The sequence below is a fragment of the Scyliorhinus torazame genome, chromosome 7 (assembly GCF_047496885.1).
Source record: "Scyliorhinus torazame isolate Kashiwa2021f chromosome 7, sScyTor2.1, whole genome shotgun sequence".
Classification (NCBI taxonomy): domain Eukaryota; kingdom Metazoa; phylum Chordata; class Chondrichthyes; order Carcharhiniformes; family Scyliorhinidae; genus Scyliorhinus; species Scyliorhinus torazame.
The window spans coordinates 117,958,555-117,971,209 of NC_092713.1; the positions used below are offsets into that span (position 1 = coordinate 117,958,555).

At 45.3% G+C, this 12,655-nt stretch overlaps 1 protein-coding gene across 1 annotated transcript in view; it reads left to right on the forward strand.

Moving 5' to 3' along the window:
- dph5 (diphthamide biosynthesis 5) overlaps positions 1 to 12,655 on the forward strand; it is a 139,255-nt gene that overhangs the window by 94,651 nt on the left and 31,949 nt on the right. The window lies entirely within an intron of this gene.

The following is a 12,655-nucleotide window of genomic DNA, read 5'->3' on the forward strand; positions in this document are numbered from 1 at the left end:
CTGTCCTTATGCTGACCCATTGGAGAAATGCATTATGTCCAGATGAATCTGAGACCTGCCACCATTTTTTCCTAATTTCACTCTTGTAGTCTCCGTAACTGCCAGATATGTGGTGTTGGAATAAGAAGTATCAGCCCCGCATCTTTCGTTTTTGTCATTTTGAGTTTGTTTTACTCTTCCATTGCTGACTTTTGCTAAAATCAAACTATTGCAGCCACACAGTTTCCCCACATGGTTTCACATTTTTTTGCATGCATGTGCACATATGTGGGCGAGGTCTTTGTATATAATAAAGTAAATGCAATATTTGCTTGACAATGATGCACTTTTCTGACCAAAAATTACATCATGTTCCTCAAATATTCAGGGTGGAATCTTGTCGATGCAATGGGTTTCACCTGTTGGCTGGAGAGCCAGTGAGATACAAAGGAGGAACAGCAACAAGGCCAAGGGGATGGACCTTAGTGAACCCCGAACAGGCACTGAGTGCCTTTCACGAAGGGAAAATGTTCCCCCCGCAAGAGGTTGCAAGCTGGCTGCATTGCCGTGCACATCACATGGCAACCGACCCACCTCCAGCCGAGGTTAATACTAGTGGTGGCCCGATGAGGCCCTTGTGGTCATTAATTGATCACTTAAGGGCCACAAATGGCAACAGGACAGCAAGAACAACCATTGGCCTTCCCAAAGAAATAGGAGCAAGAGTAGACAATACGGCCCACTGAGCTTGCTATTCAGTATAATCGTGGCTGATTTTGGGCATCAACTCCATTTTCCCATCTGCTCCTTATATCCATGAATTCCCTGGAAGACCAAATATCAGCCTGGGACCTTAAATGTATTCAATGGTGGAGCACCCACACCCACAACGCATACAGAATTCCAAAGATTCACAGCCTTTGAGGGAAGAAATCTCTCCATCTCAGTCCAAAATGATCAGCCTCTTATTCTGATGCTGTGGCCCTGCGTTTTGAATTTCCTGACCAACGGAAACAATCTCAGTGTCCAACCTATCAAACCCATTCAGAATTTATAGGCTTTATTGAGATCGACTCCCGGACTTCTAAACTCCAGAGAATATAAGCCCAATTTGCTCAGCCTCTCATCATGGGAAAACCTCCTCAACCAAGTAACCAATTTTGTGAGTCTTTGCTGTACTGTCCAAGACAAGTATATCCTTTCTTAAATGCCGAGATCAAAACTCATTCAGTATGCAGCCTCACCAAAACTCTGTACAACTATAGCAAGACTTCTTTATTTTTGTGCTTCAACTCCTTTGCAATCTCTTTTCAGTAAAAGCCAGCATGCCATTTGCCTTCCTAATTGCATGCTGTGTCAGCTTGCTAATGTTCTGTATTCCTTTTACCAATACACCCAAGTCTCTTCAAACATCAGCACTTAAAAGTTTCTCAACTGTGAGTAACTTCACATTTCCCTGTATTATACTCTATCTGCCATCTTGTTGTCCATCTACATAACCTGTCTATTTGCAGCCTTTCTTGTCCTCCCCAAAGTGTACCTTTCCACCTAGTTTGATATCAGCAAACTTTGATACCTTAGTTTCTAACTCTTCACGTAAGTCTTTAATATAGATTGTATATAGTGGAGACCTCAACACATCCTTAGAGTCCAAAGATGTGCGTGTTACGTGGATTGACCTTGCTAAATTGCCTGAAGTGTCCAAAGGTTAGGTGGTGCTACGGGAATAGGGTGGGGGATTAGGTCTAGGTAGGGTGCCCCTTCAGAGGGTCGGTGCAGAGTCGATGGGCTGAATGGCCTCCTTCTGCACTCTAGGGATTCTGTGATTCTTGCGGCACTCCACAATTCACTGCCTGTCAACTTGAAAAAATAAACAATTTATGTACACTCTCAGTTTTCTATCTGTTAATCAATCCTCTTTTCATGCTAATATGGCCCCAACTTTGTGAGCCCTTATTTTTCTCATTAATCTTTTGGAGGATAGCGTATTGAATACCTTTTGGGAATCCAGGTATACTACATCTACAGGTTCCCGTTTATCTACCATACTAGTTACACCCTCAAAATACTCCTGCTCAACAGGAATTCCCTTTAGTAAAGCCACATTCACTTATTCTAATCATACAATGATTTTCTAAGTGCATTGTTAGGGTTTCCGTAATAATAGATTACAGCATTTCCCCAACAACTGATGTTAGGCTAACTGGCCTGTAGTTCACTGTTTTCCAACTTCCAATCAAGTGGGATCATCCTGAATCTAAGGAATTTTGGAAAACCATAAACCGCATATTGACTATCTCTCGAGCTACCCATCAGGTCCCAGCGATTTGTCAGATTTTAATCTCTTAAATTTCTCCAAAACTTGTACTGCGCTGATATTAATTTCTCTAAATTTCTCACTCTTTTTAGCCTCCAGGTTATAGTCTATTTCTGTGAATGCAGAAACACAATATCTGTTCAATGCTTCCACCATTTCCTCGTTCCCCATGATAATTTCTTCTGTCTCTGCTTCTAAGAGGCCTATGGTGACTTTAGCTATTCTCATAGTTTTTATATACTTACAAAATGTTACGATCCCAGTTAATGTTCTAACTGGATGAGAAGATCCCACTACGGAACCCTGGCTCAAAAGACTATGGGCGGGTTTCTCTAATAATGTGGCTATGTCCCCACGCCGGCGTGAGAACCGGCGCCAACTTCAACGGCCCCCGAAAGTCAGGAATTCTCACCTTTCTAGTGGGCTACGTTGCTGTCGGAGTCGCCCCCACAGCTCCAGCCGGCGGGGAATAGCCCGCGCAGGTCCTCGCATGCGCGGAAAGGCCGGCATGATCTCGCGCATGCGCGGAACGGCCGGCGTGATCTCGCGCATGTGCAGAACGCCTGCCGTATTTCCGCGCATGCGCGGGGGTTCCCTTCCATGCGCTAGCCCCCAGGCAATATGGCAGAACCCTACAGGGGCCCGGCGCGGAGTAAAGTAGGCCCCCATGGAACGAGCCCGATCGCTGGGCCAGGCCACTGTGGGCCCCCCCCCACGGGAACGGATCCCCCACCCCCCCCCCCCCACCACCCCCTCCAGGAAGGCCCCCGCATACTCACCTTCCAGGTCCCACCATGTGGGAGGTGTAATCCACGCCGGCGGTACTCGGCCAAACCCATCGGCCACATGGCCCATCGGAGTCCGGAGAATCGCCGGGTGGGTCGCTGTCAACGGCCCCCGACCGGCGTGGCGGGAATCCCGCGGGCGCCCGTAAAACAGCGACGGAGAATGGGGCAGCCGGCGGCAAGGCACTATTCTCGCCTATAACTTTTCATTTTTTTAGAGGAACAGCGTCCTTTAACAACAAGAAAAAAAAACAGCTATTAAACATGAATAAATTGGGTACTGGTGCAATATCCCTTTTCTCCTTCCTCCCTTAGTTTAACAATTGCAAGCAGGTTTTAGGATTAACACAGATTACAAAGTACATATTAATCCACAATGACCTCATTAACACAAAAGTCCCTTTTAAGCACACAAGATGACTGTGGGCAAATACACGCTCCACTCTGATCCCCAAATGATTGTTTGTGGATGTTTCCTCAGAATCGCCCCAAATTACTTTAAAGTCTGTTCTCAATGTGCGCTTTCCCTTAGCGATTTGCATTCCGAAATCCAGGCCCGGTTTTCCACGTGAGACTTTTAAACAAAGCTTCTGCTCCACTTTTAACAGTGAACTCAGTCCAGAAATTTACACCAACTTCTTTAGGATTTATTTCACCTTACCTGCTTTTACACAACCTCTGAGATCCATCCACTGATTTCCATTGTTATTTCAACTCACGTTTCACAGACTATAGTAAAATCTCCCAAACCTGAAAATTGCTTTGGATATCTTGCTGGTATCTCAGCTTTCTTCTCAGCTTGGTTGTCTTTACTGAACAGTTCTCTGTCCTAGTAACTTTCACCTAGGTCTTCTTGGAAACTTCTCTTCATTTCTCTAGTTTCCTTAACTAGCTGCTCTTCATTTCTCTGCGCTTGTTTTCTTAACCATTACTCCATGGTATGGCTTTTATTCTTGCAAAGCTGAGAGATATGTTCCCTCTCTAGTCTTCTGCTTCTAACAGAACTGAATAAGCTCAGCCTGTATTGTGGCCTTCTCTCTTACCACCTATCTTCAACTGCAATCAAATTAGCTAACTAAAACTTAAAAGCTTCTCTACCTTAATGACCCCAGTTGCTAAGCAACACCCATATGCTTATGCCTTTTATTTATTTTTCACACAATAGAAACACAGTTGGAACTTAATCAGCCCCCACAATGCATTCACCGTTGTACAGCATGAATCTAACTAGGTTTTACCCTTCCAGACACAGAAACATTAAAATTAAACACACTTAAAACTATAATTTATTTCTCATGTTTACCAATACAAATATAAATCCCTTAAAACTACTTTTTTTCCCCTAACAAACAGGTCTTACAATCTGTTTTTATTTTTCTGGCTAGTTTACGCTCAGATTTTTAAAAACTTTTAGTTGCCGTTTGCTGATTTCTTAAACACTCTCAATCCTCAGATTTTTTTGCAACATTTTTAAGCCTCTTCTTTTAATCTAATACTAACCTCAACTTACGAGTGAGCCATGGATGGGTCTTTCTTGCTGAACTTTTGCTTTTGAAGAAATGCATTTATGTTGAACATCTTTGTTTCTTTAAATGTTTCCCACTGTTCATTTACTTCCATAACTTTTAGTCTATTTACCTAACTGACCGTAAACAGTTCTTCCGTCAACCTATGTAATTGGATTTGTTTCAGTTTAAGATTTTTGTTTGTGCTTGGAATATGTCACTTTCAAATTTAATATGGAATTGGATGGTATTATTTCCCTGTGGATCTTTTACTATACTATTAATTAACCCTGCTTCATTACAAAGTACTAGATCTAAAATACCTTTATCCCTAGTTGGTTCCAGTACATACTGCCTCTACCTGTCCCATTCTACATGTTTTTACCCACATCACTATATAGTGCTGATACTTTCACTTTGGATTTCCAAATCACCCTTTACCCTAATCCGTCCGGACCTTAGTTCTGGCAGAGGCGAGAAGGCGGCAGGGTTCAGGTGCACCACCACACTTCCCAATTAAATGCCCTTCCTGCCTCCAAGCTTACTGCCAGAGAGAACTCAAGATTCTGTCCATTATTTCTCATTAATGTAATCAATAAAAAATGAAGCAAAGCCACCATAGTCCAGATGACATTAGGCTGCTTTCCCCTTTGAGGGGGAGACCTGACTGGTGGTGATTTAATCTGAAGATCCCCACACCTCAGGCAAGGAATACCATCCAATTCCATATTAAATTTGAAAGTGACATATTCCAAGCACAAACAAAAATCTTAAACTGAAACAAATCCAATTACATAGGTTGACGGAAGAACTGTTTACGTCAGTTAGGTAAATAGACTAAAAGTTATGGAAGGGGCACGGTTGAGAAGGCAGAGTCTTCATGAATAAGCTCAGCCAGTAGAGCAATTTGAACCCACGCTGCTGGTTTCACACTGCATCACAAACCAGCTGTACAGCCAACTGAGCTAAATCGGCCCCAAAATAAAAATTAACGCATAGTTGTTGTGTTTGTGTGTACATGAATGGCACAGCCACAAAATAAATCTATCGGTGAAAACCAAAGAGTCCAATATTCCAGAAACTCCAGGGATTGCTGATGGAACATTTTAAGTGCTTTAGATATTATGTAGAATGTTTTTTAATGGTTTGACATTTAGTTACTTTAATGCATAGTGTGGTTCTGATCACTTAATTTAGAATTTTGCAGAGTAGTGCTATATGTTGTGTTATGCTTCTTCACGTAGCATAAGCTGCTTCCTTGATGTATACTCTGACAAAGGAAGGTTCAGACTTGGAGATAGATTTAACACACTTATTGAACAGTTAACAATTCTCCTACTTGGGTTCGACTCTCCTGCTAATCTTACTCTAGTAACTCGATCTAACTAACCAGTCTGCTCTAATCCATGCGGTGGGTGTGATGCTTCCCTGATCTGCCCCTGCCTCTGGGTGTCGTCTATGGAAAGAGAAAGGGCATATGTGCCCTGTCCTTTTATATGGGTTATCCCCTTGTGGTAGTGTCACCTCTGGGTGTGTCTTGACTGCCCATTGGTCGTGTCCTATCTTACTGGCCTATTGGTTGAATGTCTGTTTTTCATGATGTCTCTGGTGCTCCCTCTAGTGTTTATTTAGTTCTAGTGTATTTACATTAACCCCTTGTGTATTACAGTGCCCTAGTGTATCTACATTAACCCCTTGTTTATTTACAGTGATGCATATCACCACACTATAGTCCTTTATATTTGAAGAATAGGTTATTTTGCAAGATAGTTTTTGAAATGTAAAGCAGATAAATTATAAAGAGAACAGTCCATCAATGCAAATCTCCAATAAAGATCCATGGCCCTAAGGGAGATTGTTTTCGCAAACATCTTAATAATAATCATAATTTTTAATAGTGTCACAAGTAGGCTTACATTAACACTGCAATTAAGATAACGTGAAAAGCCCCTAGTCACCACACTCCGCCGCCTGTTCAGGTACACTGAGACAGAATTCAGACTGTTCAATTCACCAAACAGCACGTCTTTCGAGACTTGTGGAAGGAAACCGGAGCACCCTGAGGAAACCCATGCAGACACTGGGAAAACATGCAGACTCCGCACAGAGAATGACCCAAACTGGAATCGAACCTGTGATCCTGGCGCTGTGAAGCAACGGTGCTAACCACTGTGCTACCATGCCGCCCCAGAGCAAACTACTGCGCGTGCAAGAAATCCTTTTTTTTATTAGTGAAAATGGGGTCTATTTAAATTCAGCACAATTTATTTTTTATTTTTGAAATACCCAATTCATTTCTTTTCCTATTAAGGGGCAATTTAGCGTGGCCAATCCACCTACCCTGCCCATCTTTGGGTTGTGGGGTGAGACCCATGCAGACACGGGCAAAATGTGCAAACTCGATACAGACAGTGACCCAGGGCCAGGGGTGAAACCGAATCCTCAACGCCATGAGGCAGCAGTGCTAACTACTGCGCCACTGTGCCGGCCCCCACGTGCAAGAAATCTGAAATAAAGACAAAGAATGCTGAAAATATTCCGTCAGTCTGGCAATACCTGTGGAGACTGTGAATGTTTTTGGTCAGTAATCCTTGGTTCTGACAATGAGTCAGTGAGCTGAAACCTGTTTCTGACTCCACACATGCTGTCCGACCTGCTGTTTCATTGCCTGTTTACAAATGTGTAACAAAATGTCATAAATTGCATCAACAGCTTTTACATCAAGTTACTAACATTCGTTTGCCAAGAAAAAGATTATCCAAGACACTTCTCTCTCCAAAACGAAAAACTCTTTCCAAGCAATTTCTAATGAAGATGGTGTCTAAGTGTTGGCATAATTTCAATAATTGTGGATTTTTAAAAAGATGAAACCTAAAGTAAACCATTTAAGATTCTAATATTGGTATGTTAAAATACCATAACTTTAAGCTTATGACATTGACAGTTTTTCTCAGAATGCTGAAAATGACAGCCTTGGTTGCTTTATGTATGTTGGCGATCTACCAAAATATATATTCTCACAATAACATGCTTCAGTAAATGCTCTGGGAACAGAAAAGTCAGAGGGGCTTTGGGTTAAATGTAATATAACTTTGAATTCAGCATTGAACATAAATTTTAAATCTTGCAAAGGCATTTCATGGAATGCAATTGTGTCAAATGGGATGGAATTCTCCCATCCGGGACTAAATCCAGCTGCGGAGGTCGATGGGAAACCACAGCATATCTTCCATCCCCGTCATAATTAATTATGCATCCAGGGGTTTTGCATGGGAGACTTCCACCCATAGTCCCTCTAGTCTTTGTGCAGTTAGCTGATTGCATCCAATGTATACCATCTACAATATGCATTGCAGCAACCCGCCAAGTCTTCAACAGTATATCCCAATCCTGTGACCTGTTACTGAGAAGGACAAAGAATCTGACTCATTGGAATGCCACCACTCCAGCTTCCCCATCCAGGTTATCGGTTAGTAAGTACCACTTGATAGCACTGTCGACAACCCTTTCCCTGGTGGCTGAGAGTAAGACAGATGATGAGGTAATTGCCCAGATTTGTCCTGCTTTTTGTTGACAGAATATACCAAGGCAATTTTCCCCTTTGTTGGGTGGATGCCAATGTTGAAGCTATACTGGAACAACTTGGCTAGAAGTGTTACTGATTCTGGACGACAGGTTCTTCAGCTCTTTAGTCGAGATACAACCCATGGTTTTTGCTGCATTCTGTACGCTTAGTATTTCTTGATATCACATGGTGGTGTGTCAAATTGGCTGAAGACTGGTGGGGACCTTAGGAAGAGTATGAATGGATCATCCACTCAGCTTCAGAATTAAGTTATTCTTACTCCTCTTGCAATAAATCCCAACGTTCCAATTGCCTTCATAAGCACTTGCTGTATCTGTATACTAACTTTATTTGATTCATGTAACAAGACATCCAGATCCTTCTGTACCAGCAATTTCTGCAGTCTTTCTTCATTTCAATAGTTTACTGCTTTTTTTCCTGCAAAAGTGGGCAATTTCACATTTACCCACATTATACTCCGTCTGCCAGATTTTTGCCCACTCACTTAACCTGTCTATATCTCTTTGCAGACTCTCAACCTCCTCTTGATAACTTGCTTTCCCATTGTATTGGCAATTTTAGCTCCCATACATTCTGTCCCTTTGGATTACTAGTTCAGTATCATTACCACAATGCTAGCATTCTTTTCATTGCAGTGTTAATGTAAGCCTACTTGTGAGACTAATAAAGATGATTATTATTAATTATCTCTTATCAGTACAAGTAACATCATTTAGATGCTTGTATCTGTTTCACTTTACACATCAAATGCAAAGAGCGTCGTGGACAAGAATATCCATTAGCTTTTTCCAGCATAATTTACCCAAAATTGGTCAATCTCGCACTAGAGATGGAGGAAATCCAAGTGTAAATTACATCCAGCACAGATTTAATTTCCATGATGTTTTGCAGAAGTTCAAAAATATCACATTAGTAACTGGCTGCGTCCACAGATGCAATTAATCATCACTGTGAGTTTCCACTAATTACATTGACTGTGAACATTTCAGGGAGGCTATGAAATTTGAGCTATTTTCTCCAGGATCAAGGATACTATTAGGCACATTTTCAAAGTTTAGATTTTTTTTTAAGTTCCCAGAAATTGACTGTGGACACCAATACAACAGTTTTGTTTAACTTGTCAAAATCATTTTTAATTATTTAAAATTGGGTTACTCACTGGGCTGGTGGTCTGGATTCTGATTAAAATTATTTTTTGTAATTCATTTTCAGATTTCTTAATAAAATAAACGAGGTTACCACTCTTAAATATATCAAGCAATACAGCATGCCATATTTTTTTTTAAATGATGCCCTGAAACATTGCACATTTATACTGGCTCATAGAAGATTTAACTTTCAGTGACATGGAAATAGTTTTTTTCCCCCCTTTTTTTTCTTTTTCTTTTTTTTCCTCCCTACCCCCTCCTCTCCCTCCTCTCTCTCCTCCCTATCCCCACCTCTCTCTCCTCCCTGTCCCCATCTCTCTCTCCTTCCTATCCCCTCCTCCTCTATCTCCTCCCTATCCCCTGCCCTCTCTCCTCCCTGTCCCTCCTCCTCTCTCTCCTCCCTATCCTCTTTCTCCTCCCTATCCCCTTCTCTCTCCTCCCTATCCCCTCCTCTCTCTCCTTCCTATCCCCTCTTCTCTCTCCTTCCTAGCCCCTCTTCTTTCTCCTCCCTATCCCCTTCTCCTCTGTCTCCTCCCTATCCCCCCCTCTCTCTCCTCCCTAACCCCTCCTCTCTCTCATTCATATCCCCTCCTCCTCTGTCTCCTCCCTATCCCCTCCTCTCTCTCCTCCCTGTCCCTCCTCTCTCTCCTCCCTATCCCCTTCTCTCTCCTCCCTATCCCCTCCTCTCTATCCTCCCTGTCCCTCCTCCTCTCCTCCTTAACCCCTCCTCCCTATCCCCTCCTCCCTATCCCCTCCTCCCTACCCCTCTTCCTCTCTCCTCCCTACCCCCTCCTCTCTCCTCCCTACCCTCTCCTCTCTCCACCCTACCCCGTCCTCTCTCCTCCCTACCCCTCCTCTCTCCTCCCTACCCCTCTTCTCTCCTCCCTACCCCCTCCTCTCTCTCCTCCCTACCCCTCCTCTCTCCTCCCTACCCCCTCCTCTCTCTCCTCCCTATCCCCTCCTCTCTCTCCTCCCTGTCCCCCTCCACTCTCTCCTCCCTACCCCCTCCTCTCTCTCTTGCCTATCCCCTCCTCTCTCTCCTCCCTGTCCCCTCATCTCTCCTCCCTAACCCCTCCTCTCTCTCCCCACCCTACCCCTCCTCCTCTCTCTCCTTCCTATCCCCTCCAACCCTCTCTCCTCCCTATCCCCTCCTCTCTCTCCTCCCTATCCCCTCCTCTCTCTCTTGCCTATCCCCTCCTCTCTCTCCTCCCTATCCCCTCATCTCTCCTCCCTAACCCCTCCTCTCTCTCCCCACCCTACCCCTCCTCCTCTCTCTCCTTCCTATCCCCTCCAACCCTCTCTCCTCCCTATCCCCTCCTCTCTCTCCTCCCTATCCCCTCCTCCCTACCCCCTCCTCTCTCTCCTCCCTACCCCTCCTCTCTCCTCCCTACCCCCTCCTCTCTCTCCTCCCTGTCCCCCTCCACTCTCTCCTCCCTACCCCCTCCTCTCTCTCTTGCCTATCCCCTCCTCTCCTCCCTGTCCCCTCATCTCTCCTCCCTAACCCCTCCTCTCTCTCCCCACCCTACCCCTCCTCCTCTCTCTCCTTCCTATCCCCTCCAACCCTCTCTCCTCCCTATCCCCTCCTCTCTCTCCTCCCTATCCCCTCCTCTCTCTCTTGCCTATCCCCTCCTCTCTCTCCTCCCTATCCCCTCATCTCTCCTCCCTAACCCCTCCTCTCTCTCCCCACCCTACCCCTCCTCCTCTCTCTCCTTCCTATCCCCTCCAACCCTCTCTCCTCCCTATCCCCTCCTCTCTCTCCTCCCTATCCCCTCCTCCCTATCCCTCCTCCTCTCTCCCTATCCCCTCCTCTCTCTCCTCCCTACCCCTCCTCTCTCCTCCCTACCCCCTCCTCTCTCTCCTCCCTATCCCCTCCTCTCTCTCCTCCCTGTCCCCCTCCACTCTCTCCTCCCTACCCCCTCCTCTCTCTCTTGCCTATCCCCTCCTCTCTCTCCTCCCTGTCCCCTCATCTCTCCTCCCTAACCCCTCCTCTCTCTCCCCACCCTACCCCTCCTCTCTCTCCTTCCTATCCCCTCCAACCCTCTCTCCTCCCTATCCCCTCCTCTCTCTCCTCCCTATCCCCTCCTCTCTCTCTTGCCTATCCCCTCCTCTCTCTCCTCCCTATCCCCTCATCTCTCCTCCCTAACCCCTCCTCTCTCTCCCCACCCTACCCCTCCTCCTCTCTCTCCTTCCTATCCCCTCCAACCCTCTCTCCTCCCTATCCCCTCCTCTCTCTCCTCCCTATCCCCTCCTCCCTATCCCTCCTCCTCTCTCCCTATCCCCTCCACCCTCTCCTTGCATCCCTCCTCCTCCCTATCCCCTCCTATCTCTCCTTCCTACCCCTCCTCTCTCTCCTCCCTATCCCCTCCTATCTCTCCTTTCTATCCCCTCCTCCCTCTCTTCACTATCTCCACTATCCTTCTCTCTCCCCACCCTATTCCCTTCTCTCTCTCTCCTCCCTATCCCTCATTCTCTCTGCTCCCTATCTTCTCTCCTCCCTATCCGCCCCTCTCTCTCCTCCCTATCCCTCCTCCTTTCTCTCCTCCCTATCCCTTCTTCTCTCTCTCCTCCATATCCCCTTCCCCTCTCCTCCCCATCCACTCCTCTATTTCCTCCCTATCCCCTCTCTCTCCTCCCTATCCTCTCCTCTCTCTCCTTCCTATCCCCTCTTCCTCTCTCTCTTCCCGATCCCCTTCTCTCTCTCCTCCCTATCCCCTCCTCTCTCCTCCCTATCCCCTCCTCTCTCCTCCCTATCCCCTCCTCTCTCTCCTCCCTATCCCCTCCTCTCTCCTCCCTATCCCCTCCTCTCTCTCCTCCCTATCCCCCCCTCTCTCTCCTCCCTATCCTCCCTCTCTCTCCTCCTCCCGCGTGTTTGCCCTACCTGCATGGCTCCAACGGGGCCACATAGAAATAGTTTTGAGCACAATTTGCACCCAGAAAAGGAAACCCTTGGTCCATTTATTTAATAGGAATCTATATTTGAAAGAACCAATGCATTTTCCCTGTATGCTGTTGTTGCCTCAGATATGCTGCAAATAAAACAGTCGCAGGTTTTAGTTGCGTTTTCTGTTCAGTAAGTTTGCTAAGCAAGTAGCTAATGATCCATTTTGCGTAATGACAATATTTGCTACCGTAAAAGGAAGGTTTTTTTTTGCAATGTGGAACTGTTTTAGTGTCTGATGTCACCTGCTCTTTGAGTGTTTAAGTGCACGGAGGTCACAAGGTTTATCTTTCCTTTAGACAACAAATGAGTCTCCTTACAATCTGTGTTTAGTCATTTGACATGAACACTGAAAAGGAAATTCTCAAATACATGCATTAGGCTCCTGCTATGTTTT